Genomic DNA, 20,010 nt, shown 5'->3' on the forward strand with positions numbered 1-20,010 from the left:
ATTTAAGGTCTAACTTTATTAAAAAGTTAAAACAGTTCTCCTTTCCATTCAAAACAAATTATTCCAACGGCCCACAAGAGAATATACATTCCTTCCAAGCATACAATGAAACATTCACCAAAATAAAACAAGTCTTAACAAAACTGAAAGAATTAGAAGACCTAAAATAATACAAAATAGGTTACCTAATGGAACTAAGCTATTAATAAGTAACAGAAAAATACCCCCACAAAATCCCTAAAATGGGAATTCAACAACATATCTAAATAAGCAATAGATCAAAGAAGGCTCAAAAGAAATTAGGCTCAATTTTCATTGAACTAAATGAAAATACGCCATATCAAAATTAGTATGATGCAATCAGCATAGTACTTAGAGGGAAATTTATAGCATTATATGCCTATATGAGAAATGAAAAAGAGGCTCAGTTGGTTGAGCACCCAACTCTTAATTTCAGCTCAGGTCATGATCTCATGGTCGGTGAGTTTGAGCCTAACATAGGGCTCTACACTGACAGTGCAGAGCCTGCTTGAGATCCTCTCTCTTGCTGCCCCTCCCCCACTTGCATTACGTGCACACTCTCACACATACTCTCTCTCTTTCTCTCTCTCTCTCTCTTTCTCTCTCTCTCTCTCAAAAATAAACTTTAAAAAAAAGAAGAAAAGTTTTAAATTCAAAAGATTCCACCTTAAGAAACTGGGCAAAAGAAGAGCAAGATAAACTCAAAGCAAGCAGCAGGAAGATAATAATAAAGAACAGAAATCAATGGATTTCAATGGAACTGAAAACAGAAAAATAGACAAAAATAAATGAATACAAAAGCTAGTTCTTTAAAAATCTCAATAACAGTAATAAACCTCTACCTAGACTAACCAATGGGGAAAAAAAGAGAAATATAAATTACCAACAAGAGAATGGAAAGCAGAGATCTCACTACAGACTTTAGACATAAAAATAATTACAGAATACTTAAAATAATTATGGAATACAAATTAATGCTACAGATTCAGCAACTAAAATGAAATGGATCATTTCATCCTAAAAGAGAAAAACTGCCAAAACTCATTCAAGAAAAAGCAGATAACCTGAATTTTCTGGTATATATTAAAGAAAACAAATCTGGTTGAATTTTTTCCAAAAAATAAAACACACACTTTGAAGTTTCATAACAAATGCTACAAAACATGTAGGAGAAATAATGTCAATTAAATACAATTTACTCCAAAAAAAAAGTAGAAAGAGGAGGGAATATTTCCCAACTCAAAATACGAAAGCAAGACAAAGATACTGTAAGAAAACAGCAGAAACAATATCCTTCATGAACAGATACAAAACTCTTCAACAAAATCAGCAAACTCATCTCTTTCCTCTAGCTATCCAAGATGCTGAAAGGAAAGAAGACTAAGAGGAAGAAGGTGGCCCAAGTCCCTGCTGTTCTAAAGAAGTAGGAGGCCAAGAAGGTAGTCAATCCCCTGTTTGAGAAAATACCCAAGAATTCTGGCACTGGGAAGGACATCCAGCTCAAAAGGGACCTCAACTACTTTATCAAATGGCTACACCGCATCTGGCTGCAGCGGCAAAGAGCTATTTTCTACAAACATCTAAAAGTGCCTCCTCCAATTAACCAGTTCACCAAGGCCTTGGACTGCCAAACAGCTACTCAAATGATTAAGCTGGCCCACAAATACAGACCAGAGACAAAGCAAGAGAAGAAGCACAGATTACTGGCCTGAATTTCAAAGAAAGCTGCCAGCAAAAGAGATGTCCCCACTAAAAGGCTGCCTGTCATTAGAACTGGGATTAATACTGTCACCACCCTGGTAGAAAACAAGAAGGCTCAGCTGGTAGTAACTGCACATGATGTGGATCCCACTGTTGTATTCCTGCCTGCCCTGTGTTGTAAGATGGGGGTTCCCTACTGCATCGTCAAGGGGAAGGCCGGGTTGGTCCACAGGAAGACCTGCACCACTGTCACTCTCACAGAAGTTAACTCAGAAGACAAAGGATCTCTGGCTAAGCTGGTAGAAACTATCGGGACCAACTACACTGACAGAAATGATGAAGATGTGCCATCACTAGGAAGGCAACATCCTAGGTCCAAAGTTAGTGGCTCGCATTCCCAAGTTGGAAAAGGCAAAGCTAAAGAACTAGTCACCAAACTGGGCTAAAGAGACGCTGTTGAATTTTCTGTATATAAAAGTAATGAACAGTTCTCTTTCAAAAAAAAAAAAACATAAATAGCAAACTCGACCCAGCAATATAAAAATGAATAACAGCTCATAAGCAAGTAGAGTTTATGGCAATAATACAAAGCTGGTCCAATATTTGAAAATCAAACAAGGAAAGAGATCATATTAATGAAGTAAGCAAGAAAAACCACATGATCATTTCAATAGCTAAAGACAAAGTACTATACAAAATCCAGCACCCATTTCTCATTAAGAAGAAAAAAATATAGCAAAGCAGGAATAAGAGGGAATTTCCTTAAACAACTAAAGGTCATCTAAACAACCTACAGCTAATTCTATATTTAACAATAAACAACTAATAAAAGACCAGGAGACAATTATTTGATTCAGCATCATTACTAGAAGTCCTAAAAAGGACAGTTAGGAAAAATAAGATAAAAGCATACAAACTGGAAATGAATAAATGAACAATGGTCTTGGGGTGCCTGGGTGGCTCAGTCAGTTAAGTGTCCAACTTCAGCTCAGGTCACCAACTCAGTCTGTGGATTTGAGCCCAATGTCAGACTCTGTGTTTACAGCTCAGAGCCTGGACCCTGCTTCAGATTTTGTCTCCTCTGCCCCTCCTCCGCTTGCTCTCTCTCTCTCTCTCAAAAAAAGTTTTTTTTTTTTTAATGAAAAATGGTCTTTCTTTGTATGTATGACAATCTACATAGAAAATGTAGACAAAGGTTACAAAAAAGCTCCTAGAACTAAATGAAGATTTTAATAACTCATGGAATATGAGGACCTGACTGGATACAGAAAAAACATATTAGGCAAGAAGACTCCAAAGGTGGTAAGTATTCCATGGTACATCACAGCAAGGAACACATCCATGTTGTGTGAACCACTTGGTTCAAGGGGCAACTTACAGATTCTATTTATAAAGGCACAGTTTCTCCTTTGTAATAGTAAGTGATGTGTGGGATAATAATTTGGTATTATGCATACATCCTGTTACCAGCAGTCTTTCCTCAAAGGTTTTGGCATTCACCGATGGTTCTGGCCTAAATTGTTTCCCTGGAGTTTTCAGTATAATTTTCTAGTTCTAACATTGCTTCAAAATGTATTAACTTCTCCCTTCTCTAAATAAGGCATCTCTTTTCCCTTATCCCTCTTCTTTTTTTTTTTTTTTTTTAATTAAATAGTTTACTGTCAAGTTGGTTTTCATATAACACCTAGTGCTCATCCCAACAAGTGCCCTCCCTTATCCCTCTTCTTATCACTCTGGACTTATATTTTTCCTAATTAAGGTTTTACAGTTAATTATAATCATTCTTTCATTAATGCTAAGATAGTTCCAGATTTGGCCAGAAGAGTTGGGGCTTGGAGGTTCTGTCGAAGTGATCCAATAGCTTTTGAGCACTTTCTTATTTGCTAGCTGTTTTCTTGCCCAAGAACTAGGATCTGCAATTTTTCACAGAAGCCTTGGATCCTTTCAGTAGGAACAACATTTAGAGACAATGTTATCAATGTTGAATGTAGTTATTGCTACTGTGATTGCTGATGCTTCTAAGCCCTTCTGATAGAAGAAGAGAGGACTATATATGTATGTGTATAATCATGGATTCATGTTGATATTTCCATTCAATTGATAGCAAAAGATTTTTTTAATTTACATATATATATTTAATTTATTTAAATTCAATTTAGGAGCGCCTGGGTGACTCACTCAGTTGAGCATCAAACTTTGGCTCAGGACATGATCTCATGGTTCACAGGTTCAAGCCCCACATCAGGCTGTGTGTTGACAGCTCAGAGCCTGCTTCATGGATTCTGTGTCTCCCTCTCTCTCTGCCCCTCCTCCACTCATGCTCTCTCTCAAAAATAAATAAAACATTAAAATTTAATAAGTAAGTAAATAAATTCAGGTTAGTTAACATACAATGTAGTGCTGGCTTCAGGAGTAGAACCCAGCAATTCATCTCTTACATATGACACCCAGTGCTCATCCCAAAAAGTGCCCTCCTTAATGCCCATCACCCATTTAAACCATTCTCCACTCACCTCCCCCTCCAGCAACCTTCAATGCTCTCTCTATTTAAGAGTCTCTTATGGTGCGCCTTAGTGGCTGTATTTGTCTATATTCTCTTAATGTTAAACTTATGGTTCCTAATAATATTAACAGGATAATTTAAATGTCTTGTCTATAAGATATTTGGAATGGTTTCAAGATTACCATAAACAATATAGTCCTACTAAGTAAATGAGATCATACTATAGGATTCTTTTTATATATTAATAATATGTCTTGGACATTTAACTATCTCATGACATAGATTTTAATCTTTTTAGTCAACCTATTAATATTCAAAATATGGATGATATGTCACAATTTATGTCGCCATTTCTCAACTAGTGGACATTCAGATTGTTTAAAACATTTTGCTACTACAAATAATGCTATAATTGACACACACACACATATATATCTTTATACACACTTCTATAAAAACCATGTATATTCTTTGACTTATTATTCCTTATTCATAACTCATTTTTCTAAATTTTGTTAATTTTAGAAGCTCTGTTATATTTGTTAAAACTTTGCTACAAATTGCAAATATTTTCTACCAGGCTGATCTGGCCTTCTTATAGTATCTTTACTTAGAGAAGTCTATTCCATTTTAATGGAGTCAGATCTGTTTTCCTTTTCAAATATATGGTTCTTTACATTTTGATACGTTTTAAAAATAAACTTGTGCTTTGTGTGTACAATTTTCTTCTCATTTTTCATTTATTTGGACTCTTTCTGTACACCTCCTGCATCACTATCAATGTTTTTAATTACCACACCTTTTTTTAAAAAATTTTTAATGCAAATTTATTTATTTTTGAGAGAGAGGCAGAGTGTGAGCAGGGAAGGGACAGAGAAAGAGGGAGACACAGAATCCAAAGCAGGTTCCAAGAAGGTTCTAGCCCTACGTGGGGCTAGAACTCACGAACCACCAGAACATGACCTGAGCTGAAATCAGACATTTAACTGACTGAGCCACAGGTGCCCCTTAATTAACTACAGCCTTATAGTATAGCAAGCAATACCATAAAACACTTGTCAGATTTTTATTTTTAAAACTTCTACTGGATATTCTCATTCATATACTTCGTATATTTGAAAATCAAGTTGTCAAGTTTCCCCTATTCTTCAAAATGAAAAAACAAATTGTGGTTTTGGTTGGAATTCCATTAGTTTTATGAATAAAATTTTGAAAAAGTCTACATCTTACGATACTGGGTTTTTCATTCTGAAAAGTAGTAGGTCTCTTCACTTATTTGAACCTTGAATGTTATTTCCATCATACAAATCCTATTCCTTTCTTGTTAAACTTATTGCTATATATTTTATGGTGTTATAGCTTTATGAATGGGTTCTAACATGTACTCTACATAAATTTCTAAAATAAGCATTAAGTATTTTTTCTTTAAATAATAAATATCAAATACATAAAACAAAAATTCAAGATTCCCATTAAAGAAAAAAATAAAAGCCAGCAACTATGCCTTTAAAAGATAAAGATAAAACAAGGATGTCCTCCTTTTTTCATTCAAATGCAAAGTACCATTTATAGAATAAATATGGCAAAGAGCACCATTATTTTTGTAATTACTTGGCTACACCTATGGGGGAGAGCAAATAAAAATACTGCAACACTGTAAAAGGTCCACAAAAAAAGAAGTCAACAGCAATACAACTTACTCATGGCACAGTGTTCATTTATAATAAATCCATTCAGGGGCACCTGAGTGGATCAGTCAATTAAAGCATCCAACTTCAGCTCTGGTCATGTTCGAGGCCCACATCAGGCTCTGTGCTGACAGCTCGGAGCCTGGAGCCTGCTTTGGATTCTGTGTCTCCCCCTCTCTCTGCCCCTCCTCTGCTCATGCCCTGTCTCTCTGTCTCTCAAAAATAAAAACATTAAAAAATTTTTTAAATAAATCTACTCCCAACAGCTAATTTAATTATTAAATGCTTAGATGGAAATTTCCTTGGGACACAAGATTCATGCAAAGAAAAATACAAAGCCCAAATAAATGGACAGAAAGAAAGAAAATGTGAATAACATTTAACAAAATTAAACAATGACAACAAAAATACCAAAAAGACGGAAATCAAGACCTAAGATCAAAATTCTAAAGATATGGAGAAAAGAAGACAAAGTTGTGCTGATAACAGATACTTCAAAAGTAGGAAGCCTTTAAGTTTTAAACTACGAACCCACAGGGGGCGCCTGAATGGCTCAATAGGTTGAGCTTCAGACACAGTCATGATCTCATGGGTTATTGAGTTCAAGCCCCATTTCGGGCTCTGTGCTGACAGCTCAGAGCTTGGAGCCTGCTTCAGATTCTGTCTCCTTCTCTCTCTCTGCTCCTGCCCCACTTGTGCATGCTCGCTCATTCCATCTCACTCAGAAATAATAAATGAATAAACTTTAAAAATATAAACTACCAATCCATAAATAAGCCTTATACCTGATAAGCAGATTCTGCCAAATTTAATCTCCTAGGAAGGTATCCTGGACATCAAGAAGGTCAAGGGTAAATACCTTAAAACAATACTTGTCAAAACATTCCAGTTTAGTGTTCTTAGCAAAATGCTACCACAGGTAAAAGTAATAAACATATAACTCTTTCATCCCACCCTATCCTCAGTTCCATCTGAAAGAGTTTCTGGCCAGATTTTCAAGTATTTACATTTAGTAAACTTTCCAGTCACCTAGTAATGGTTATTCAGTTGGAAAGTTTGGAATATGCTATAAATTTTCTTAAATACATAAATTTACGCCAAGGTTATGTATATTAGTATATGTTATTTATTCTCTTAGTGCTAGATAGTTTGTTAGAATCAGGTTGTGGCACCAAAAAAAATGTATGTTTCTAGATTTTAGTCTTTTGTAAATATTATTCTTAAAAACAAAATAGAATACAGGGGTCTTGACCTTCAAAACTTTTGTAAAATGGCCATTAAAAATGAATTAATTTTTTTTAATGTTTATTTACTTTTGAGAGAGAGAGGACGCAAGCAGGGGAGGGGCAGAGGGAAAGAAAGAGGCACAGAATCTGAAGCAGGCTCAAGGCTTCAAGCTGTCAGTACAGAGCCCGATGCAGGGCTCGAACTCAACAAACTGTGAGATCATGACCTGAGCCGAAGTTGATTGCTTAACCGAATGAGCTACCCAGATGCCCAAAGATAAATTAAATGATAAGTTTAAGAGATCTTTGTGCCAATTCTTTCAATTATGAATAGAACTATATAATTATTTAGTAGTTATCAAAAATATCCACTGTGGTCATATTTAATAATTATATTTAAAGGAAGGCCAAACACTACTTTTAGTTCCTAGTTTAAAAGGTATTATTTTGACAAATTTTGTTAAAAGTATTAGAAATAAAAATATACACACACACATATATATATATACATATACATATACATATACATATACATATACGTATACACACATATATATATATACATAAAACACACATCTGAGAGTTCTGAGTCCCCACTCCCACACCTTCTATCTTCAATTACTTCCATATGGAAAATATTCAATTAACATTCATGTCTTGCCTACCTCTTTTAAAAAGGCACTGCAAATAAGCATATATCATAGCAAATAATCCAAATTATATTATCAAGCTTCCAAGTATCAATGAATTATTTACAAAAAGGAAATCTGTATATGCACTCGAAGCTTATCCTCTCTTCCTTTAATTCCTTTCCTTAAGGTGGATGAGATCTAGACTAAGACATTTATGTTATCAGTAGAAACTCCCTAGTCTCACAGTACCCCCATCACATATAATTTCAGAGCAAAGTTAGAATGAAGATCTTTTTTCTAAAAAAAAATGGCCACATAAATAATGTCATCTTAATATAGATGCCTTCCACCAGGCAATATCACCCATCTAAATAGGTTCACTTTTACTGAACTATTTACTAAAATGAAGTTATGTGATATCTTAAAAAGATCTGCTTTACTATATGGCACACTCAACTACATATGATTTTGTTACGTATATAAAAAGGAGCTATCATGTGTCACTTAAACATGATTGAAATATTAAATAAACATATAGTAATAAAAATTATACGGCAAGAAACTATGAAGAAAGTAGATATGAATTCAAATATTTTCAATTACACAGGTGACTTCTATTCTTTTGTCTATTTTGCAAATTCTAGTTAATGTGTAACAAACAAAATAACCAAGCAATTCTACATTTTATAACTATTAAGGATCATTACATGTCTTTTTAAAAATATTTACATTAGCACCAGTTTTATCACTCCAGCTCTAGGGGCATGGTAGTGCATATAGTAGTCACTCAATATTTACTGAATAAAATTATTTAGCTTTCTAAGTTTTGGTTTCTTCAAAGTAAAACAAGCATAGCAATACCTACATGTTACAACTGCTTAAGATTAAATAAGTTAATATATACACACAGAAGGTGCTAAAATGTTAGGTTGATCCTTTATTTCAGTAAATACAAATATTGCTGCTATTAGTTTAGTTCACAGCTAAAAACAAGGCCAAATAATCTTCTCAAAGTTAATATGGGACCAAGAATAGCACAAAAATTTTAGGATAAAATGAAAGGAAGCTTACCAACCAGATGCAAAGATTTATACATTTATAATGGTGGGAACTGCAGTATTAGGTCAAAGAGGCCAATGAATAAGAACACAGAGTAAAATTCAAATCTGTGTGTATACAGAAATTTGATACATGACAAAGGGGGTATTACAAGAAGTGAGAAAAAGGATAATTTAAATGAATGATTCAGGGACAATTAATCATCCACTAAGAAGGTAAGGTAAACTTATATCTCTACAACATCTCAGTCCAGATCAAACTTTCTAGGTATTACGTTTTACCAATATATGTAAAAAAACAAAACTAAAACTTTCAAAAGACAATATAGGAAATCTCACAAGACATAAAGATAGAAAATGCTATTTTAAATAAGGCACAAAGGCCATAAAAGAAAAAGTTGATATATTCATCATCAAAACTTTAAACTTCTGTACTAGAAAAGGTACAACAAAGTTAAAAGTCAAATGACTATATTCCAGGTTCCCATTTAAGATTAGAGCAGCCCCATGTAAATCCAATCTTTCCATACACCGGTCAAAAAGAAAAAGAAAAGAAAACATCAACCCAGAGAGCAAATAAAACCATCCTTAAACCACACCATTGGCTTAACTAGCAGACTAATATAGAGTCCATGTTAAATATAAGTTGTGAAAGGGGAGAATATTTTAGCAGGGCAAATTCTGGAGAATCAAGCACAGACTGCATGGCAAATAGAAGGAAACTGGACCAGGGAGCCCGGATGGCTTAGTCGGTTAAGCGTCCGACTTTCGCTTGGGTCATGATCTCGTGGTTCGTGGGTTCGAGTCCCGCGTCGGGCTCTGTGCTGACAGCCAGCTCAGAGCCTGGAGCCTGTTTCAGTCTGTGACTCCCTCTCTCTCTGACCCTCCCCTGCTCACGCTGTCTCTCTCTCTCCTAGAAATAAATAAAAATATTATTAAAAAAAAAAAAAAAAGAAGGAAACTGGATCTGGAGTAGGTGGGAACACATAAAATAATTTCCAGAAAGTGAAAGTCTGACAGTAAATAGGAAAGTACCAAGAAATGGTGTCCCAGGATAGATCAGATTCCTGGCTACCGACAAATAGGTAGAAAGGGCCCAAAGTACAAAGGATCAGAGATGGCAGTCCCAGGAAGACAGGACACCCTAAGAGCCTTGGTGGTAAAGGGAAAGAAGGAAGCAAAAGGTGGAAATTAAGTGTTCTATAAAAACAAAAAAGAATCTCAAAAGTGTACAATATACAAACCCCTTTTCCTCACCTTCCAAGACCAAAAAAACAAACAAAAAATAAATAGCCTATAAATAAAAGAAATTGCACCTCACTATACCAACAAAAGAGAGAGCTCTTGAACAAGAAATATTATAAGCCAAGCAAATCTCTCACCCCTGTCTATATACGACTAGTATATAGCTGAGCCAGGAAATGAACAGAAGTAATACACAACACTAGTAAAAAAGCTACTATAAGAACATGGAAAAGGGGCAGATGAGTGGCTCAGTCGGTTGAGCATCTGACTTCGGCAGTCATGATCTCACGGCTCATGGGTTCAAGCCCAACATCGAGCTCTATGCTGTCAGCTCAGAGACTAGCGCCTGCTTCAGATTCTGTGTCAGATTCCGTCTCTGCTCCTCCCTCACTGGCACTTGGGTCTCTCTCTTTAAAATAAACATTAAAAGGGGCGCCTGGGTGGCTTAGTCGGTTAAACGTCCGACTTTCGCTTAGGTCATGATCTCACGGTCCGTGGGTTCGAGCCCCGCGTTGGGCTCTGTGCTGACTGCCAGCTCAAAGCCTGGAGCCTGTTTCAGTCTGTGACTCCCTCTCTCTCTGACCCTCCCCTGCTCACGCTGTCTCTCTCTCTCTCTCTCTCTCTCTCTCCTAGAAATAAATAAAACATTAAAAAAAAAATTAAAAAAAGAATTTTTTAAGGAGAAAAAAGAACATGCAAATTCCAAGTCCAAACACTTCAGCTAATGAAAACTCTCATCACAAAACATCCACAAAACCGTAAATATTCCAAAATAAAGTAGTGTGTGTGTGTGTGTAAACAAAAAATCAAAAACCCATAATAGATATTGGCAAAACAAAGCGAGATATGAAATAAAATTGACCCTACTTGGGTGAATAAAAAAAAAAGGAAAGGTCAAATCATTTTTTATATTATAACAAGACTGAATTCAAATAAAAACATAAGGGAAAATAAGGAGCAAGTAGACAACCAAGAGAATAAAAATAAGGGGAAAAAATGATCAAATAAAAACCCACAGATCTGTACAGAAACTATAACATGCATAAATGATAACTATGAAGAATAAAAGCAAAATAAAAAAATATTTAAAACTATAATTTAAAAAGTATTTCCAAAAACAAAATGTATATATATATGTTGTAGCAGGCAGGAAGAAATATGAAATATGTGAATTTTGACAAAAATCTATATACTTGGAAAAACTATCCCAGAACAATAAACTATAAAACATAGCCTAATCAAATTTTAATAGTAAATAGGAAAAAAAACAAAAAACAAAAACTGGGGCCTTCAGACAAAAATACTGTACTAAGCCTCTTACAAAAGACAGAAAGTAAAGTTGGCATCAGATTTCTAAATATCAACATTCAAAGTTAAGTCAACATTGTAGCATCTTTTTCAAGAAATCCAAGGAATCGAAGTGTAAATCAAGGATTTCATGTCCAATCAGGTGCCCTTTTAACTATCAAGGCTATTAAAGAAACACAGATTTAAACATGTATGAACACAGGAAATATATTACGCAAAGCCCATTATGAGCAATCTACAAAAGAATGAATTTCATCCCATCAAAAAAAGACAGAGGAAACTTTGGCAAAAGCTTTACTAAACAAAGAGTTAACATTTAATTTTAGATTTATTACTAAAACAAAGTAATGGACAAGGAAGGAGAACAGTATTTAAATATTATATTCTCTCACAAATTATAATGGAATTTTTAAAATGTGAAATAAAGGGAGATAAAAAGCACACAAAAGAATCAGCTCTCTGGTGTTAACAGGTAATAACTGAATGTCAAAGGATATTCATTTAATGCAGACAAACCAATTATCAGTAGTCTAAGTCCATTGCTAAAAGTTAGCCATTAAAACAAAAATATCAACCTTCCTTAAATAAGAATTCTCAAAAAATAGAGAAACAGGCCATATGTGAAAGGAATAAAACAGCAGTAAATAAAAAATACCCATCATATCGATATGTAAATAAACCTAACTCTCCTAGTAAAAAGAAAAAATTTCAAATTGTTTATTTGAGGAGAAAACAGTATTTATAAAAAAAAAACAACAACAAAAAAGATAAAAAATTTAGGAATAAATGTAAATGTGTAAAACTTCTATAAGGAAAACTTTAAAACACTTCTGAAACATACAAAAGTAAAGGCACAAACAGAAAGACAACCCCTATTCTCTTGCAAAGGTACCTGATATCATAAAGATGTTGATTTCCCCAAGTTAATGAGTAATAACATTACTAAAATAAAAATACTGGGAAGTGCTTTCTTAGAATTCAATAAGTCAATGCTCAAACTCACTCATAAAGAATTTGCATATATAGTGTTTCTGTATAAGAAACAACATGAACAACATATACAAACATAAATGCACGCACACACTTAACAGGCTTCTTTTTATAAAAAGAAACACAAAGATAAACCAGAAATTAATGAAACTGGTTACCTACAAAGTGAGTAAAAATAGAAAATACTGATGGAGAAGAAAGACCTTTAAGAATGCCTTTTTATGTAGTTTTGACCTGTAACCATCAAGTCTTACTATTCTCAAAATAAATAAAATTAAATCAATAATGGGGGCCTAAAACTTAATGCAAACAAAAACAGATGATGTGTTTATCAAGGTGACATAAAGACATAATTAATTAAAATAACTTATGTGCATAGTACTCTGACTACATACCTTCACTGGGATATATTATATGAACAAAAAAACTGCATAGAAATCTTAAACTTTACGTATTGGTCAGCAGCAGATTTGGTATGGCAATTTCAATATTATGTTGTGTATACATTGAAGGACAGAACCAATGAATAAATGTACATTGATGTTATTGTTAAGAGAGATCCAAATATGTAACAAGAGGAGAAAAGAATCCCGTGGTACGAGATTCGAATTACAAACATTAGTGTTTTTTTTAAAACACTTGCTTTGTCCAGTGAAAAGAGTCCCTAAAAACAATGATACACAGTAATACAGAACATATCCAGTGCCCATGATGTAGTGATGGAACTACACCAAGAGGAACAAGGGTCCCTGGAGAAATAGCCATATCCAGGTCTACACTGGGAAAAGCATAAAGGTAAGAATAAAACATTCTGTTGTGCCAGAAAAATTAAATGCTCTAAAAATGATGGGAGATATCACAGAGACACAAGAACCAGACTGAGTGAGTTCCCACTGGCTAAATTTTAACAATTTGAACCTTCAAAAGAAATATGACAATAATGGATTTTAATTCACTGAATAAAAGAATCCATGAGCCCACAGTGATAATGAAAAAAGGAGAGTAGAAATTCTTCCTCACAAAAGAATACCAGCTAATAAATGTGGAAAAAACAGAACTAAAATATCATCATTTTGCAAGTATCAATGTAATCAATGATTCAAACAAATATCAAGAGCAAATGTTAGAATCATTGGGCAAAAGATCCTTAAGAAACAATGTTTATGCAGCCTCCAGGCATGGATTAATTACCAAAGAGAAAAAGATATCTTTACAATGGAGAAATCTGGCAGCATCTGCTAAACCAAATAATACAGTATAACATCACAAATAATGGAACTACTAATGTAAAAGCTAAAAGAAGCAAACTTTAAGTACATAGATGTATCAACATGGATAATCTTGATATGAACATTGAGTGAAAAAAAGCAAGTTAAAAAGGTGTTAAACATTTACATTTTATTTTTTTTTAATTTTTTTTAATGTTTTTTATTTATTTCTAGGAGAGAGAGAGACAGCGTGAGCAGGGGAGGGTCAGAGAGAGAGGGAGACACAGACTCTGAAACAGGCTCCAGGCTCCAAGCTGGCAGTCAGCACAGAGCCCGACGCGGGGCTCGAACCCACGAACCGCGAGATCATGACCTAAGCGAAAGTCGGACGCTTAACCGACTAAGCCACCCAGGCGCCCCAAACATTTACATTTTAAAGCTAAATCAATCATATTAATTTTTTTATGTAAACATGTGCATAAGTATAAAAAACAATGGATAATTTCAGACTACTAATTACCTCTTACAAGAAAGACAGAAAAATGATATTAGTCATCTTCAACTAACTTTTTATTTAAAAAGTCTTGAGGGGCGCCTGGGAGGCTCAGTCAGTTAAGCTTCCAACTTTGGCTCAGGTCATCTCTCAAGGTTTGTGGGTTTGAGCCACATGTTAGGCTCTATGCTGTCGGCTCAGAGCGTGGAGCCTGCTTCAAATTCTGTGTCTCCTCCTCTATCTCTGCCCCTCCCCTGCTCATACTCTGTCTCTCTCTCTCTCTCTCTTTCTGTCTCTCTCTCTCTCCCTCTCTCTCAAAAATGAACAAACATGAAAAAAACATTTTTAATAAATAAATAAAAACTTGTGTTAATATTTATCAATTTAGGCAGTTTGGATACATGAGCACTTTAAATTCTTTCTTGTATCTTTTATATTTTTAAATATCTTATAACTTAGAAATTTAAACTTGTAAATAAACTGCTGCTATACAAATCTTAGTTCTATACAGCTATAAAACACTTAATTCTGTAATTCACGGTGTTTAGAACTATTGTTTTGAAGACCTTTGATTTAGAAACAGGCCCCCAATGATGCTACTTTAATCTCTGATGTAAATTAATAGAAGCCACTCAGCACTCCCAAAAACGATCCTAATAAGCAAAACACATTTCATTTATTTAAAGATAACTTGGAAGGTATGCCATCTGAGTGGCATTATACCTTCTCTAAAGTTTAATACCTTCTGTATCTCATATTAATCTCAATATATGTCACTATTTTGGAGAAGTGAAAAGTTTGTCCATTCTAATAATTCATTTTTTTCAATCATTCTGAACTACCTTTATAAAATCATCCTACTAAAATTATTATTTTATGTAACAATTAAGTCTACTTTTTTAAATCTACTATTGTAAAATTGGTGCACAAAACCATTTTTCAAACTTAAAAATTTTAAGTGGTTTGATAAGTTAGTTCTTCACATTTCTTATAATGCTTTAATCTATTTGTAAAAACTTTCTATTTTCTGCTTAAGAGAAGGTCAATGGCTTTCACTTCACTACTCTAACATAATCATGAATTGAAATAAGAACTCTTAGCTCTTTGGACCGACAAAGCTACCAGTATGCCTAAGCCATAAAGCAATTCGTTCATTAATGCTGTAATAAAGCAACCTTTTGTTAGTCTATGAAACATCAGAAACCTCAGAGACTCTAACTTTGCAATTTTTCCCTGTTTTTGCCATATGGACTTAAAAGTTCTCTTACGCCATTTACTTTAACAACTAAAATATAATCATCTAGAAATTAGACTTCCCACTCTAGCTAATTTAATAACATTAGTTCCAGCTTCAGAAAACTGTTCCTAGATGAAACATTTTATTTAATTATTCTCTTCTATTTTCCCATAGAGTCAATCTGTGTAGAAATCTATGCCATCATCTAATAAACACTTTAAGGAGCAACCCCTGTAATATTGTCAAAATGAAAAATAAAAAGGTTCATTTACCCAATAAGCGTTAATTGATCAACTACAGTAAGGAACACATGGAAGATACTGCAAAGATTCATACTTAATTCCTGCCCTCAAGCAACTAAATTTAAAGAATAAGACAAGCATCTAGAAAGATTACTGTAAGGTAGCTTATAATAATATTAACTACTAAATGTAATAGTATAAAGCATATATTCGACCTTAGACAAGATAAAAAGTCTTCAATGAGGAGACTTTGAGGCAAAATAAAGGAAAATATATTTAGGTTTAGTGAATACCTTATATACAAAAACAAAAACATAAAATGCCACAGTTAATGTGGAAACTCTGAATTAACTTAGTAAGGCTAGAACGTATCATGCATCTAAGGAATTAGTAGGAAATGTTAGTTTCTTGAAGCGCTTTTAGATTTGGACTTTTTCCATGCAATGGAAAGACATTAAAGGGTTATAAGAAAAGGTAGATGGTATTCAGCTCTTTTTTTTTTTTTTTTTTTTTTTTAAGAAAGGTCACTCCTGAAGTACCCTGTATGCCCAAAAGCTTAATGTATTATGAAGTTATTGAAAACAGAAGCTGGGATCCTGGGTGGCTCAGTCAGTTAAGCATCCAACTTTTTTTTTTTTAAGTGTTTATTTGAGAGAGAGAGAGAGAGAGAGAGAGAGAGAGAAGGAGGGAGGGAGGGAGGAGGGAGGGAGGACACATGCACAAGAAGGGGAGGAGCAGAGAGGCAGGGAGACTCAGAATCCGAAGCAGGCTGCAGGCTCTGAGCTGTCAGCACAGAGCCTGATGCGGGACTCCAACTCACAAACCTGTGAGATTACGACCATGTTGGATGCAACCAATTGAGCCACTCAGGTGCCTCTTAAGCATCCAACTATTAATTTCAGCTCAAGTCATGCATGATCTCATGGTTCATGAATTCAAGCCCTATGTCAGGCTCCACACTGTTAGTGTAAGCCCACTTAGGATTCTCCCTCTCTGCCCCTCACCTACTCACGATCGGACTCTCGCTTTCTCTCAAAGTAAATAAACTTTAAAAAAAAAAGAAAGAAAATAGAAGCTTTTGGGTATTAGGGTGCCTCAGGAGTACATGAATACTAGATTTTCAAATGTGATGCATGATTGGTACAATTATACATCTAATATGTGGTCCTAATTAACTTTAGCATTTTCTGCCTAATTGCTAATCCAAGAGAAGTATCAATTAATAAAATATTGGTTCCTATAACAGGTATTTTAAACCCTTTCAAAGTATTAGAAAAACATCAGTTTTCATGAACTGTAAAATCATATTGTTGATCAATTTTCAGAGTTTCAAATAAGGTCAAAAGACTTCACTAGAATTTGCAGAATAAATCATGAAACTTACCTCACTATAATCCTTACTGTAAACACAGTACTATCTGTCTTGCATCCTTGCTTTCTTTCAAGCACTATCTCTTACGCCTACCATGCTCCCCTCACAGTAGCTACCTTAGGAACTCAATGTCCTTACGTGACCTTGGGCAACCGTGAATTAACCCAATTGGACCATACTAGGAAGTCTATTAATGCTTTGACTTCAGACTCAGAATTAACCTCCAGAAGCTCTCCAGAAACTGATGTTCTAAGATAAAGAAATTCAGGAGTACCTGGCTGGCTCAGTCAGCTGAACATACAATTATCAATCTCAGGGTCATGAGTTCAAGCCCTATTTTGGGCAGAGAGATTTCTTAAAAATGAATGAATGAATGAATGAATGAAATGTTTTTAAAAATCTGGCTCTCTAGAGCTAGTCTGCAGTGAAAAACATGAAGGGAAAAAATATATGGTTCTCTTTATTTTGGATAGGTTTAAAATTTTCAACATGAAAAGGTTTTTTTGTTGTTTTTTTTTTAAAACCAGAAAGATATGAAGACAAATGAACAGCACTGATGTTCTCACCTCTGGCTTAATAAATAAAACCATAACAATCTAATTCTTTTCCCTTATGAACCATACCCTAATTCCACATACCCTTCCCCCACCAACCACTATCCTAAATCCCTCTTTACTTTCAAACATTCTCCAAATACCAATCTAAACGTCACTTCCTTGGGGGAAAGTCTCTCCTGTCTCGAAACACTCACTAGGTTAAGTGCCCGTTATGTGCTTTCATGCCTTTTATCATAATTGTGATTTGTTTGATTACTTCATATCAATCTCTCAAGTAGACTTATAGCTTCCCTGAATTGAAGAAAATCCCTGTTCAGTCATTAGCTGACAACTAAGCTGAGTGGAGACTTCAGTGGCCTCACATGACAAAGAACTCAGATTTTACAAAATTAGTTGAGAAATATCATTTAATAACAATAAAAACAAATCTTGGAAAGGGAAAGAACCTGTGCTATGTAATTAAAACTGTTCATATGATGTAATTTAAAATGTCCAGTTTCTAACAAAATACAAGACTTACAAAGAAATATGAAAGTATAGTTCATACAAGGGGGGAGAAAGCAGTCAATAAAAACCATCTCTGAGGAAGCCCAGACAGTGGACTCACTAGCAGACAGCCTTTAAATCTGCTATTTTCAATATGTTCAAAGAATGAAAAGAACCATGCCAAAGAACTAAAAGTAAGTTACTGGTGTCTCACCAAATAGACAAGATCAATAAAGAATTTTTTTAAAGAACAAAATAGAAATTCTAAAACTGAAAGATACATTAGCTGAAATGGAAAAAATGAGGTTCCATAGGAGAACTAAGAAAGGAGAAGAAACAATGAGCGAATTTGAAGACAGGTCATCTGAGATTAACCAGTCTGTGGAATAGAAAGAAAAAAAGGAAAATGAACAGTCTAAGAGGACCTCTGAGCACCGATGTCTTTTCATGTCAACCTGAAGTGATGTAACAGCTATAAAACATTCCATCCAAAAGCAGCAGAATACACATTCTTCTCAAATGCTGATGAAACATTCTCCCGTAAAGACCAGATGTTAGGCCACAAAAAACAACTCTCAGGAAATTCAAAGAGATCGATACCATATAAAGTATCTTTTCCAATCACAAAAGAATGAAGATAAAAATCAACAGCTACAATACAAATGAACCTTGAAACCATTACACCATCTGAAATAAGCCAGTCACAAGACAAATACTATATGATTCCTCTCATATGTTGTACTCTGAATAGTCATTCACAGAAAGAGTTAAACAGAGGTTATCAGGGAGTGAAGGAAGGCACAGAAGGAGAGTTAATGTTTAACAGACACTATGAATGTGCTTAATTCCACTGAACTGTACACTTTAAAATGGTGAAAATGGTATATTACGTACTATGTGCATTTTATGACAATTAAAAAAAACTCAGAGAAAAAGGTATTATTTTTATTAGGTTCCCTAGAACCCAAAAAGTAATACAAATATCTAACATTTACTAAGTGTCAAGACACTGTACACACTATCTCATATAATCTCCACAACACTGCCAGGTACTCTTATTATCTCTGTTTTAATGATTGAGGAAACTGAGGCACAGAACAGTCAAGTCACTTGGTCAAAATCATGCAGCTAGGAAACTGTGAAACCATGACTCGAATCCCAGTAATCTAACTCTGAATTCAGAGCCCACACTCTTAACCATATAATATGCTGCATCCCAAGATACAGCAAGAGTTAAACAACAATCATATCAATCATAGCAGAAATTTAGCTACTTTGTTAAACTACTGAAGTATTTTGAAATACAAAATAGCAAAATCAAAGCACAATCCCTCCCTTTCAGTGCTTTTAAGTTATATTTGCACAAAAAATAGCATATTTAATGGTATAAATATTCCCAAAACATTTTTATCAATCTTTATTATCCATTAGTTCATACCTTCATAAGGCAATGAAGCAAATCAAAGTTTAAAATATACACCCAAAGTATAAAACATAAGAAAAATACAAGATCATCATCCCTTATAAACACCACACTAGTAGACAAGGGAGAAAGCGCATTAGAGAAAAGAAGAAGTATTTAGAAGAATCTCTGTAAATAGGAAAGGGGTCTTTTACTCACATGCTTCCAAGCAAGAAATAGAAAGGCAACATAAGAAAGCTCAAGACAATTTGGGAATCAAGTGGCAGGCTTTTGGACATGGTTCCAGATCTCAGTGCATAATATTATTGCTCCTTTTTTATCAGATGCCAATAAAATGAGAAATAATTATCACCTATCAAGCATCTGCTCACATTCATAATTTTATTTAACATACTGATCCAACAAAGTATGGAATAATAGAAAAGCTCTTCAATTTTTATGAAATCTTTAATTAAAGAAACTATACCAATACAATCATTCAATAAATTTATTATGCCAGGCACTAAGACAACAAGAACAAATATACCCTACCCTCTGAAAACTTAAGTCTACTGGAGAGATTAATATGAAGTAATCAAATAAATAAGTCACAATTATGATAAAAGCCATGAAAACACCTA

The 20,010-nt window shown here is 34.3% G+C and overlaps 1 protein-coding gene and 1 pseudogene across 1 annotated transcript in view; one reads left to right on the forward strand and one right to left on the reverse strand.

The window, feature by feature from the left end:
* FBXW7 (F-box and WD repeat domain containing 7) overlaps nt 1-20,010 on the reverse strand; it is a 228,665-nt gene that overhangs the window by 165,232 nt on the left and 43,423 nt on the right. The gene's annotated exons all lie outside the window — the stretch shown is intronic.
* LOC120233215 lies at nt 1,383-2,168 on the forward strand (annotated as a pseudogene).

This window comes from Hyaena hyaena, unplaced genomic scaffold (assembly GCF_003009895.1).
Source record: "Hyaena hyaena isolate Hyena2069 unplaced genomic scaffold, ASM300989v1 scaffold_89, whole genome shotgun sequence".
Lineage (NCBI taxonomy): Eukaryota > Metazoa > Chordata > Mammalia > Carnivora > Hyaenidae > Hyaena > Hyaena hyaena.